The 12,564-nt window shown below is 49.4% G+C and overlaps 1 protein-coding gene across 1 annotated transcript in view; it reads right to left on the minus strand.

The window, feature by feature from the left end:
• Positions 1-12,564, minus strand: part of LOC115585630 (plexin-B1-like) — a 49,300-nt gene that overhangs the window by 33,341 nt on the left and 3,395 nt on the right.

Raw genomic sequence — 12,564 nt, forward strand, 5'->3', positions numbered from 1 at the left:
CAGTCAGTATCGACTAAATGTCTGCTGGTGTCTGGCACCAGAGTTCCCAGCAGGAACCTGGTCAGGTTCACATGTGGCTGCAGGTTTGATGTTGATGGTGCAGTCCAGGTCTGATCCTGCTGCAGCCTCAGGCCACACTCAGACTCTCAGACCAGAACTGGACTACACAGGAGAGCAGAGACAGCTGGTCGGTCTCACCGATCCAAGACTCAGTCGAGTGTCAATTCAATTCATTTCAGTTCAATAGGTTTTATTGGCATGACATATTACATGTGTTGCCAAAGCACAATCACAACAATAAGTTACAATAAATAACAGTATATTAAATTAAAATAAAGAATAAAAAACAAGGCAAGCGTCAGTTTACTGACAACAAAACCGAAAACAAAAGAAAATCTACTGATAATAAAATAAAATTAAGAGATGTTGAAATAAAATGAAGAGATGTTAATAGTAGGGATAATACATATAGTAATAATATTGATAAGTTATTAAATACAATGATAATAAATAAATACATAAATTAAATTAAATAAAAAATAAAAGGAGATGGTGGCGGTGGTGGTATAAATGTCTATCTGACTGTATATCTATGTCCTACTGGTTGTCTCTTTTGTTGTGGCAGGAAGTGACATATTTAGCAGCCAACACTGCACATTCTTTCTTTTCCCCCAGAATGAGGGGTAATTTCTCCCTTTCTGTCAAACCCCTGAATTCGAGGCAATGTTTCTGAAATTGTGGAAAGAATTCCTCTCTAATGTGTCTGCATTTGTGACACTGTGTTAGAAAGTGTAGTTGTGTTTCTACAGCTCCCTCATCACAGTGACAGCACAGCCTGTCCTCTCTGCAGCAGGTCTGATGGTGTCTGTCCTCTCTGCAGCAGGTCTGATGGTGTCTGTCCTCTCTGGGCAGCATGTCTGATGGTGTCTGTCCTCTCTGGGCAGCAGGTCTGATGGTGTCTGTCTTCTCTGCAGCAGGTCTGATGGTGTCTGTCCTCTCTGCAGCAGGTCTGATGGTGTCTGTCTTCTCTGCAGCAGGTCTGATGGTGTCTGTCCTCTCTGCAGCAGGTCTGATGGTGTCTGTCTTCTCTGCAGCAGGTCTGATGGTGTCTCTCCTCTCTGGGCAGCAGGTCTGATGGTGTCTGTCTTCTCTGCAGCAGGTCTGATTGTGTCTGTCCTCTCTGGCAGCAGGTCTGATGGTGTCTGTCCTCTCTGCAGCAGGTCTGATGTGTCTCTCCTCTCTGGGCAGCAGGTCTGATGGTGTCTGTCCTCTCTGGGCAGCACGTCTGATGGTGTCTGTCCTCTCTGGGCAGCAGGTCTGATGGTGTCTGTCCTCTCTGGGCAGCACGTCTGATGGTGTCTGTCCTCTCTGGGCAGCAGGTCTGATGGTGTCTGTCTTCTCTGCAGCAGGTCTGGTGGTGTCTGTCTTCTCTGCAGCAGGTCGGATGGTGTCTGTCCTCTCTGCCGCAGGTCTGAATGTGTCTGTCCTCTCTGCAGCAGGTCTGATGGTGTCTGTCCTCTCTGCAGCAGGTCTGATGGTGTCTGTCTTCTCTGGGCAGCAGGTCTGATGGTGTCTGTCCTCTCTGCAGCAGGTCTGAATGTGTCTGTCCTCTCTGCAGCAGGTCTGATGGTGTCTGTCCTCTCTGCAGCAGGTCTGATGGTGTCTGCCCTCTCTGCAGCAGGTCTGATGGTGTCTGTCCTCTCTGGGCAGCAGGTCTGATGGTGTCTGTCTTCTCTGGGCAGCAGGTCTGGTGGTGTCTGTCTTCTCTGCAGCAGGTCTGATGGTGTCTGTCTTCTCTGCCGCAGGTCTGATGGTGTCTGTCCTCTCTGCAGCAGGTCTGATGGTGTCTGTCCTCTCTGGGCAGCAGGTCTGATGGTGTCTGTCTTCTCTGCCGCAGGTCTGATGGTGTCTGCCCTCTCTGTCAGCAGGTCTGATGGTGTCTGTCCTCTCTGGGCAGCAGGTCTGATGTTGTCTGTCCTCTCTGCAGCAGGTCTGATGTTGTCTGTCCTCTCTAGGCAGCAGGTCTGATGGTGTCTGCCCTCTCTGGGCAGCAGGTCTGATGTTGTCTGTCCTCTCTGGGCAGCAGGTCTGATGGTGTCTGTCCTCTCTGGGCAGCAGGTCTGATGTTGTCTGTCCTCTCTGCAGCAGGTCTGATGTTGTCTGTCCTCTCTAGGCAGCAGGTCTGATGGTGTCTGCCCTCTCTGGGCAGCAGGTCTGATGTTGTCTGTCCTCTCTGGGCAGCAGGTCTGATGGTGTCTGTCCTTCTCTACTGCCAGACTGTGGTCACTCAGTCTGTACACTGCCAATGTCTTTCTCAGGTTCTGATCAGTTACTGTGGTTAGGTACTCTACACAGTATACTGTCTGTTTAGGGTTAGGGTCCCCTCAGTCCTGATGAGACTCTGGCTGCTCATCCCTCTGTGAGTCCACCTGAGCAGGTTAAGCTGTCTCTCTGTCTTTCGTTTTCCTCTATGAAGTTATTAATACAATATTTTGCAGCTTCACACTTCTCATCTGACGGTCAAACCGTAGTTGCCTGTAGAAGTGTCGCCATGGCAACACACCCGTATCCACGGCAACGCAGTGAAATGAGTTAAACCTCTGGTGGGTTGGTTCATGACAGAGAGGAGACTGACTGGGTTTCTAAACCAGAGTCAAACTGGTTTCTTTCAGACTCAGGTCTCCAGAGGATGAACCTTCAGATTTTCATGATGTTTCCTCTGGCACCCCTCAGGACAAACATCACACTCACACTCATATAATCCAGTTACACCAGTCTGTTAATCTGTCAGCATGTCTGTCTCCTCTTCAGACCTGAACACACAGAGCGCCTCAGGGTTTCACTCTGGGACCAGTCGCTCCGTCTTCACGTGCTTCATCTTCACGTGCTTCGTCTTCACGTGCTTCATCTTCACGTGCTTCGTCTTCATCACCAGTTTACAGCCGCCTGCTCATAGGTGCGAACAAGGTCATCACATGTAGTGAGGACTGATTCTGAGACCTGCTTCAAGTCCCTTCTGAGTTCACCTGAAGTCATTAGACAGAAACCAGCTGACCTGTTCTCAGGTCCGAGTCCAGTGAGTCCAAACATGAGGATCAGTTGACTATCTGACCTCGGATGTGATGTCACTGCGGCACAAACTGACAATCGGGACCGTCATGACCCACCTCAGCAAAACACATATTTTTGTTTATGTTGATGATGTTTGTTAATGTTGACAGTTTGTTTATGTTGACGATGTTTGTTAATGTTGATGGTTTGTTTATGTTGACAGTTTGTTTATGTTGACGATGTTTGTTTATGTTGATGATGTTTGTTAATGTTGACAGTTTGTTTATGTTGACGATGTTTGTTAATGTTGATGGTTTGTTTATGTTGACGATGTTTGTTTATGTTGACGATGTTTGTTAATGTTGATGGTTTGTTTATGTTGACGATGTTTGTTCATGTTGACGATGTTTGTTAATGTTGATGGTTTGTTCATGTTGACGATGTTTGTTCATGTTGACGATGTTTGTTCATGTTGACGATGTTTGTTCATGTTGTATCTCTCATAGCTACATATTGGATTATATGGAACTAGTGCAGTGCCCGTAGGAAATATGTGTTCCTATAGAAAAGTGGGAGGTTAAGAAGCTTTTTCATGGATGGCCAAATGAGGCTGTCTGAAGGTGGGACGTCAGGGATATTTAGGTTTGTTGTGAAATCTGATATTCCAGGGTATAATTGGCTGTTTTTGACTATTTTTGATTTTGCTATTATATTTCACCCTAAAAACTACTTACTTGGTGTCATTATTTTCAGCACAACCTCACATGTGTGACTGTACAGTTATTTTTTCATTTTGACATACTGTATTAACACAATGGACCTAAAATCACAAAAAAAACATAAAATCCGAGTAGAAAAAGTTAGATTTTTTTACTGTGAAAACCACAAATATGTTTAAAAAAACTTTTTTTTTTTATTACTTATAATGCAAATATAAATTGTTGTTTGCTCAATATGTGCATACATTTAAAAAATGTACGAAGTTATATGTAACTATTTACATTTAAATGCAGGCAATGCTCAGGTCTGCCTGAGCTCCTTCCAGCTGAATGAAGAGCTGCACTGCCTGCTCCACATTCAGCTTCTCCTCATTCTGACTCATTAAACAAAAAACCAACTCCACTACACACTAAACACACTACACCAAACACTACATAACACACTAACTACACACTCCAAACACGCTAAATGTCACAAATCTCTCCACTGTCAATATCGCTGTCTACACACCGACCGTCGTTGCCTGTCATTCATCCGCCTCCGTCCCTCCCACAACTTCCTGTTCCTCAACAACCAAACTTGCTGCTTGGACACTTTCGTGACAAAAGCCTGTTTTTACCGTTTCTTCTGCACCAGACACAAAGCAAACGTGACGGCAATGTTCGTGAAAAAGCGTGGCGGACATTATTTACCCTAGGTCCGGTTTTGGACGTGCCGATGCGTCCGGTCGCCTCAGGAGGTGGGCCGTGTAGGTTGGCTAGTGGCTAGCAGCTAGCAGCTAGCTACACACGAACATCCACAGATTCTGATTCCACTTTGTTGTCTGCGCGTCTCCGGATCTCCTCAGACCCGAACAGACTCGGTCCGGACTCGTTTAATCTCATTAATCCACAGCAGTCAGTTTAGATGCACAGAACAGAACGGGACCGAACCGCCGGCAAAATCCCGGTCCAGCTCGCGCCGCTGCAGGTATAAATCTGCTTGTTTCTTAAGATGGGGGGTCACGGTGGGCTCTGCAGTGATTGGTTTGGTGTGCGCGTGACTGTGGTGGCTCCGGTGGACGATGCTCACGGAATTTGTAAAGCATTTATTAAATAATTTATTAACGGTATCATTGCAGTCCAAACAAATGCGAAATATCACACCACTGAACCACGCAGCAGCCATGTTGAAACTCTCAGGTCAGTCTGATCCTGATCGCAGAGATATTTGAGGAATACACACACACACACACACACACACACAGACAGACAGAGGTTACTTGCTTTTATAGAGAGATAACTGTGGTGGTGTTTGTGATCTGATGATGACCTTTATCATAAGAATGAATAAACTGGGTCCAGTGATGCTCGTCAGAAGTTCCTGAAGGGCCGATGAGAAAAGTGTTCATCAGAAATCCTGGCAGATGAAGTCAGCTGTGCCTGCAGGGGGCGCCGGCAGCACTCAGCCCGCCTCACTCACAACACTACAACTCTCTCTCTCCAGCTGGACTCTCGCTAGCTCTACACTCGCTCCTGCTGTGTCAATTCAGAACGAACACTTAGCCCAGTGCATGCTGGGAAACACAGAGAGAGGCCTCAGGACACACGCACACTCACATACACACACACACACGCACACACACACACAGTGTAACACATTCATGTTTCAACATTTCCATGGCGATACTGAACACTGTCACACACAAATTCTGTCTGTCTGTCTGCCTGTCTGTCTGTCTGCCTGTCTGCCTGCCTATATGGTAATAACTCCTCCTTCAGCCTGTGAGAGAGAGAGAGAGAGAGGAGAGAGAGAGAGAGAGAGAGACAGAGAGAGAGAGAGAGAGAGACAGAGAGAGAGAGAGAGAGACAGAGAGAGAGAGAGAGAGAGAGAGACAGAGAGAGAGAGAGAGAGAGAGAGGGGGGGGGGGCAGTTTTTGGCTGTGAGGAGGTAAAATGAGAGTTTAAGTTAAAAGAAGGAAAAAGAGAGCGAGGTTACGAGAAGGATGGGGGGAGGAGGAAGGAGGGGGAGGAGGGGATGTGCAGCGAGAGAGAGCTGGAGGCAACGGAGCGTTAAAGTCAAAAATGAGGTAGAAGAAAATAAATTCATGTTTCATCTGCTGAATCCAGACCAGCTGTCTGTCTGTCTGCCTGTCTGTCTGTCTGTCTGTCTGTCTGTCTGCCTGTCTGCCTGTCTGTCTGTCTGTCTGTCAGACTCTGAGGAGGCCACACCCAATCATTCTTTGGTATGGTGTGTGTGTATGTGTATGTGCATGTGTGTGTGTGCGTGCGTGCATGCGTGTGTGTGTGCATGTGTGTGTGTGTGCGCGCGTGCACGTGTGCGTGTGTGTGTGCGTGTGTGTGCAGCAGCTGGTGTATTAACAGAAAACAGAGCAGTGGAGGTCAAAGGTCAAACATCCATTGTTGGAGCTCAGTCTGTGTCTGCAGAAAACAAAGGTCATGTGACTGCCACACATCTCTGATCTGAGGTGGTCAGTGGTTACAGAGGTCCCGCCCACACACCCAGCTGTCAATCATGATGTCACACGCTCTTTTTTAGGAAAACCAAATCAGAATGTGTGAGACAGTTAGCTGCAGGTGCTTGAATGTAGGCGGTTTGGATACCAGGAATAAAGACCTGTCGGAATGTCCTCCAGAACCCTTGAACCTGCTTGTGGTTGAATAGAACCTCCTCCATTAAACCTGAAAAGGTCCTCCAGAACCACTGGACAGGTTTAAGGATTTAACATCCCCATGGACCTCTGGTATCTTCTCAGGGACCAGCTGAACCCCAACAAGGACACCTGGAGCCTCTTCAGAAACCTGAGAACAATCAGCTGCTCTGTGATTGGCTGTCAGGTGTCAATCACAGGTTACATCTACAGGTGTACTAACCTGCAGGTAACCATGGCAACAGGACTGATGCTGCAGGTGTGAGTGCAGTGAACCCCCTGTATGTAAATGAAGGACAGGCTGCTTTCAACACATCAAGCTGATGATTACAGGCTGCCTCACCTCAGGCTCACACACACACACATACACACACACACGCTCACACACACACACACACACACACACACACACACACACACACATACACACGCTCACACACATACACACGCTCACACACATACACACGCTCACACCTCCAACCCCATATTATCTCTGTGGTTTGCTGCTGACTCTCACACTCTCTCTTCAAAGAGACGACAGAATCCGACACACACAGCTGTGAGCGTGTGTGTGTGTGTGAGTGTGTGTGAGAGCGTGTGTGTGTGTGTGTGTGTGTGTGTGTGAGTGTGTGTGAGAGCGTGTGTGTGAGAGTGTGTGTGTGTGTGTGTGTGTGTGTGAGTGTGTGTGAGAGCGTGTGTGTGTGAGTGTGTGTGAGAGCGTGTGTGTGTGTGTGTGTGTGTGTGAGAGAGAGTGTGTGTGTGTGTGTAGTTAAATTCTTCTCTTTGTTCATTTCCTCTTCTTCACTCTCGGGGACTGTCCCTCCGTCTCTCTTCACTCAGTTTGTCCTACTTTCTCTCTGCTGAGGAGCCGCTGAGCCAGGCAGCCATAGACTGACCTCCACACACCATGACAACACCTCAGGTGTCATCAGAACCCTGACTCTGTCCTGGGTGCAGCCAGCTGGGCGTGGTCTTTTTTGTTTTTTCTTTAAATTAACACAACTGATAAGAAAATAATGGACTCATTAATGAATAATACAAAGTCAAACTGACTAGAACCCGTCTGTTAGAGTGTCGTACCTGCGGCTCCCTCACACCGGTTCTATTGGTTTGGTGCTGTGATCAAGGACCACCTAAAACCCTGTGACCACCATTTTTAAACCCAGAGCTGAAGCGTGCAGTCTGACTTATCCATGGGAGAATTAACAAAACATTTCCACTATGCACCACAAACCGGAGCAGCAGTGGTCTGAAGACATGGCCCGTCTCCTTACATCGTAGTCTTGAACAGAAGTCCAGAACAAACGTGATGATACTAACACCAGCCCAGAACCAGCACCAACACCAGCCCAGAACCAGTACTAACACCAGCCCAGAACCAGCACCAACACCAGCCCAGAACCAGCACCAACACCAGCCCAGAACCAGTACTAACACCAGCCCAGAACCAGCACCAACACCAGTCCAGAACCAGCACCAACACCAGTCCAGAACCAGCACCAACACCAGTCCAGAACCAGTACTAACACCAGCCCAGAACCAGTACTAACACCAGCCCAGAACCAGCACCAAGGGCTTTGCTTTATAGTCACACACACACACACACACACACACACACAACCCCGGTGAGCTCATGAATATTTTTTGTGAGTCACAGTGTTGACTGTGGGCTAGAGGTTAGTCAACGCTGTAAAAACACCTTTACATCATCATCATCATCATCATCATCATCATCATCATCATCATCATCATCCCCACAGGAAGTCAATTTGTTGCCGTGGCGACGCAGCTCATTTGCTGTAGGGACAAGATGAGCTGTTTAAACACAGACAGTGTTCCTCCGTTGTTAACATGGTTGCCATGGAGACAGTACGGCGGAGTCAGAGGTGCAGGTGCTCTGGACACCACAGAAGAAGAATTGTTTGGAGCACTTCCTCCTGCCACAAGAGGCAGCAGATCACCAGTCACACGACTGCTGCTCTTTATTAGCTAACATTAGCTAATTAGCTCAGGGCTCAGTTACCAGAAGATATGAGGGGCCGGGGCTAGCTGGTTAGCATGCTAACTTCGATAGAACACAGAACAGGGTCCTGATTGGTTGAGCAGATGTGACATCACATTACAACACAGATGATGTTTCTAGTCTTCAAGTCTTCAGGTGAGAAGAAACGTTAAACACCACAAAAGTTCGACTTCATGTGGAAACACCGACACAGACTGAGCTGTCTGTCTGTCTGTGAGACTTGGTGTGATTCTGGGCCGTTGTGTTCTGAATCCAAGCTGAATGGATCTAATTCCTCTTTGAGTGGTTTGTGGTATTGATGACGCGGCCGCGGAGCTGCTATTCCTGTCGGTCTTTAATCTGGATTAAATCCTGTTTGTATTGACAGCAGATGTAAACACACAGCGCTGTTTGACAGCAGGATCAGATCAGAAGAAGAAGAATTAGAGATTTTCCTCGGTGTAATCCCGAAACAGAAGATCAGAATAATGAGAGAATGAGAGCAGATTAACAGCAGAGGCTCAGTTCTGCCTGCAGGACGGGAACACAACTTCACATCCTCAAAATATCTGACCACCACTGACATCCTGCTGTTCTCAGGGACGAGGTGGAGCCTGGACATGAGAACCGGCAGGGTTTTAGTTCTGACAGAAACCAGAGAGAAACTCTGAGTGAAGGAATGTAACATGAAAGAAAACTGAGTTTGAATCACAATAATTATAACCAACAATCCTTTTGTGATCTATGTGATATATTTCAACAGAGAGCTGACGAGGACGCGTTCTTCAGACAACAAGACAGGCGGAGACAGACGAGACAGGCGGAGACAGACGGAGACAGGCGGAGACAGGCGGAGACAGACGGAGACGGGCGGAGACGGACGGAGACGGGCGGAGACAGACTGAGACAGACGGAGACAGACGGAGACGGGCGGAGACAGACGGAGACAGACGGAGACGGGCGGAGACAGACTGAGACAGACGGAGACAGGCGGAGACGGACGGAGACGGGCGGAGACGGACGGAGACGGGCGGAGACGGGCGGAGACAGACGGAGACGGGCGGAGACGGGCGGAGACAGACGGAGACGGGCGGAGACAGGCGGAGACGGGCGGAGACGGACGGAGACGGGCGGAGACGGACGGAGACGGGCGGAGACGGACGGAGACGGACGGAGACAGGCGGAGACAGGCGGAGACGGGCGGAGACAGACGGAGACAGGCGGAGACAGACGGAGACAGGCGGAGACGGGCGGAGACAGACGGAGACAGACGGAGACGGGCGGAGACAGACTGAGACAGACGGAGACGGGCGGAGACGGACGGAGACGGGCGGAGACGGACGGAGACGGGCGGAGACGGGCGGAGACAGACGGAGACGGGCGGAGACGGGCGGAGACAGACGGAGACGGGCGGAGACAGGCGGAGACGGGCGGAGACGGACGGAGACGGGCGGAGACAGACGGAGACGGGCGGAGACAGGCGGAGACGGACGGAGACAGGCGGAGACAGGCGGAGACGGGCGGAGACAGACGGAGACAGGCGGAGACAGACGGAGACAGGCGGACTTCTGGACTGTGTCTCTATGACACAGTAGACACCTCCACTGTACTCTACTGTGTCTCTACTGTATTTTACTGCAGGAGGACTCTGCAGCAGCATCTGAACCAAACCTCCACAAACTGAATACTGATCACTGTAAGTATGAAATATTAATAACTACAAGACTTTGATACTCAAACACTACAACACACACACACACACACACACACACACACACACAGTGATGGAATTAGCATCAATATCATTAACACCCATCACCTCTCACACACACACGCACACACAGTCAGTGAGTATGTGATGATATCACAGCTGCAGCCTCCTCTCCAATTAACAGAGTGTATAAGTGGTTCTGATCAGCAGGAGATCACATGGTGGGTTTACCTCCACCTCCACTCACAGGTTGACACCCACGTTAACACTCAGACATGTTGACACACCTCGAACAGGCCTGACTGTATGAAACACAGCTCACTGGATTAAACAGTGATTACACATTAGACGATCAGGATGTGATTCTGCAGCTGACTGGCTGATTGATTGATTGATGATGTGTTCACTTCACAGTAATCAATATGACTCACATTCAGATGAGGAGATAGGAAAAGTCCAGCCCAACTCAGGACCTGAACTGTAAGAAAGAAGAGATTGAAGTGACCTCACTCTGTACATCGTATATTCTATTCTATGGTATACACAACATGTCTTCCAGCAGAACCCTCCCCTCTCTGCTGCTGGGGGTCCACAGGGACCGGCTGACCCCGAGGCTATCAACCTCTCCTGGACCTGACTCCAGCTGAGGACCAGGTGTTCATACCAGTCTCTGCTCAGATAAGAATGGGTGCGGGTGAGGGTTCGAATCCTCCTGTAGGTGTCAGAACCTCTGACTGGTGTATGTATGATGTGCTGCTCCGGTCTGAAGTCCAACCCTCTATGCTGGTCTGGGTTTTAGGTTCAGTGAGTTCAGTCCAAACTAGACCTGGAAGAGCAGCATTCAGATTTATGATAGAAAATATTTCTGTTGGTACGTGACTACTCTTAAATGATATGGTTATAAGTGTCTTCCCATCCAGCATCAGCTTGTAGTGAAGACGAGCTGAGCTGATAAACTTACCTGAAAGAGTGACCAGAGGTAAAGGATAAAGCCGGAGACCCACCTGAGACCAGCTGACCCTAAGAGACCCGCACAGCTCTACATCATCAGGTTATCTATTCAGGTATCATAACTGCTGCTGCTGCTGCACTGAGACCCTCCATTAAATCACATGTTTGGTTCTGATTCAGTCGTCATGACAACAAACACAAAGACGAGTCAAAAACAACTGGACTGAACGACGGAAACCTTCCAGTGAGAGTCGAGCAGGAAGTCGACCTCTGCACGCCGTTGCTGACACGAGATAATCCGGCGAGACAACGACAAAGACACGTCAGCGCTTTGAAACCCGAGGAAGCAGAAAAAGGAGGAGAAGAGATGATTTTTAATTTTACTGCATCAGGGTGGAGACGCAGACGAGGAGGAACAGGAGGAGGTGCGGTTCCATTTAAACAAATCGAGCCTTTAACAGGCGTGAACCAAAAACATCATGTGAGAGATTAAAACAAGGCTTTGAAGAAGAGACGGGGAGCGGGGGGGGGGGGAGGAGGAGGAGGAGGAGGAGGAGGAGGGGGAGGATGAGGAGGAGGGGGAGTACAAGGGGGATGGCAATAAAAAACAGAAATACTGTAATAACGGGGCTGAAGTTTAATCACACATAGAGAAACAGAACGAGATCCTTGATTCAAACACACTCCACCATCGCCTCCACCTGAACACACTCCGCCATCGCCTCCACCTGAACACACTCCACCATCGCCTCCACCTGAACACACTCCGCCATCGCCTCCACCTGAACACACTCCGCCATCACCTCCACCTGAACACACTCCGCCATCGCCTCCACCTGAACACACTCCGCCATCACCTCCACCTGAACACACTCCGCCATCACCTCCACCTGAACACACTCCGCCATCACCTCCACCTGAACACACTCCGCCATCGCCTCCACCTGAACACACTCCACCATCGCCTCCACCTGAACGCACTCCGCCATCACCTCCACCTGAACACACTCCGCCATCACCTCCACCTGAACACACTCCGCCATCACCTCCACCTGAACGCACTCCGCCATCACCTCCACCTGAACACACTCCGCCATCACCTCCACCTGAACACACTCCGCCATCACCTCCACCTGAACGCACTCCGCCATCACCTCCACCTGAACACACTCCGCCATCACCTCCACCTGAACACACTCTGCCATCACCTCCACCTGAACGCACTCCGCCATCACCTCCACCTGAACACACTCCGCCATCACCTCCACCTGAACACACTCCGCCATCACCTCCACCTGAACACACTCCGCCATCGCCTCCACCTGAACACACTCCGCCATCGCCTCCACCTGAACACACTCCGCCATCGCCTTCACCTGAACACACTCCACCATCGCCTCCACCTGAACACACTCCACCATCGCCTCCACCTGAACACACTCCGCCATCGCCTCCACCTGAACACACTCCACCATCGCC

This window comes from Sparus aurata, chromosome 7, assembly GCF_900880675.1.
Source record: "Sparus aurata chromosome 7, fSpaAur1.1, whole genome shotgun sequence".
NCBI classification, from domain to species: Eukaryota; Metazoa; Chordata; class Actinopteri; order Spariformes; family Sparidae; genus Sparus; species Sparus aurata.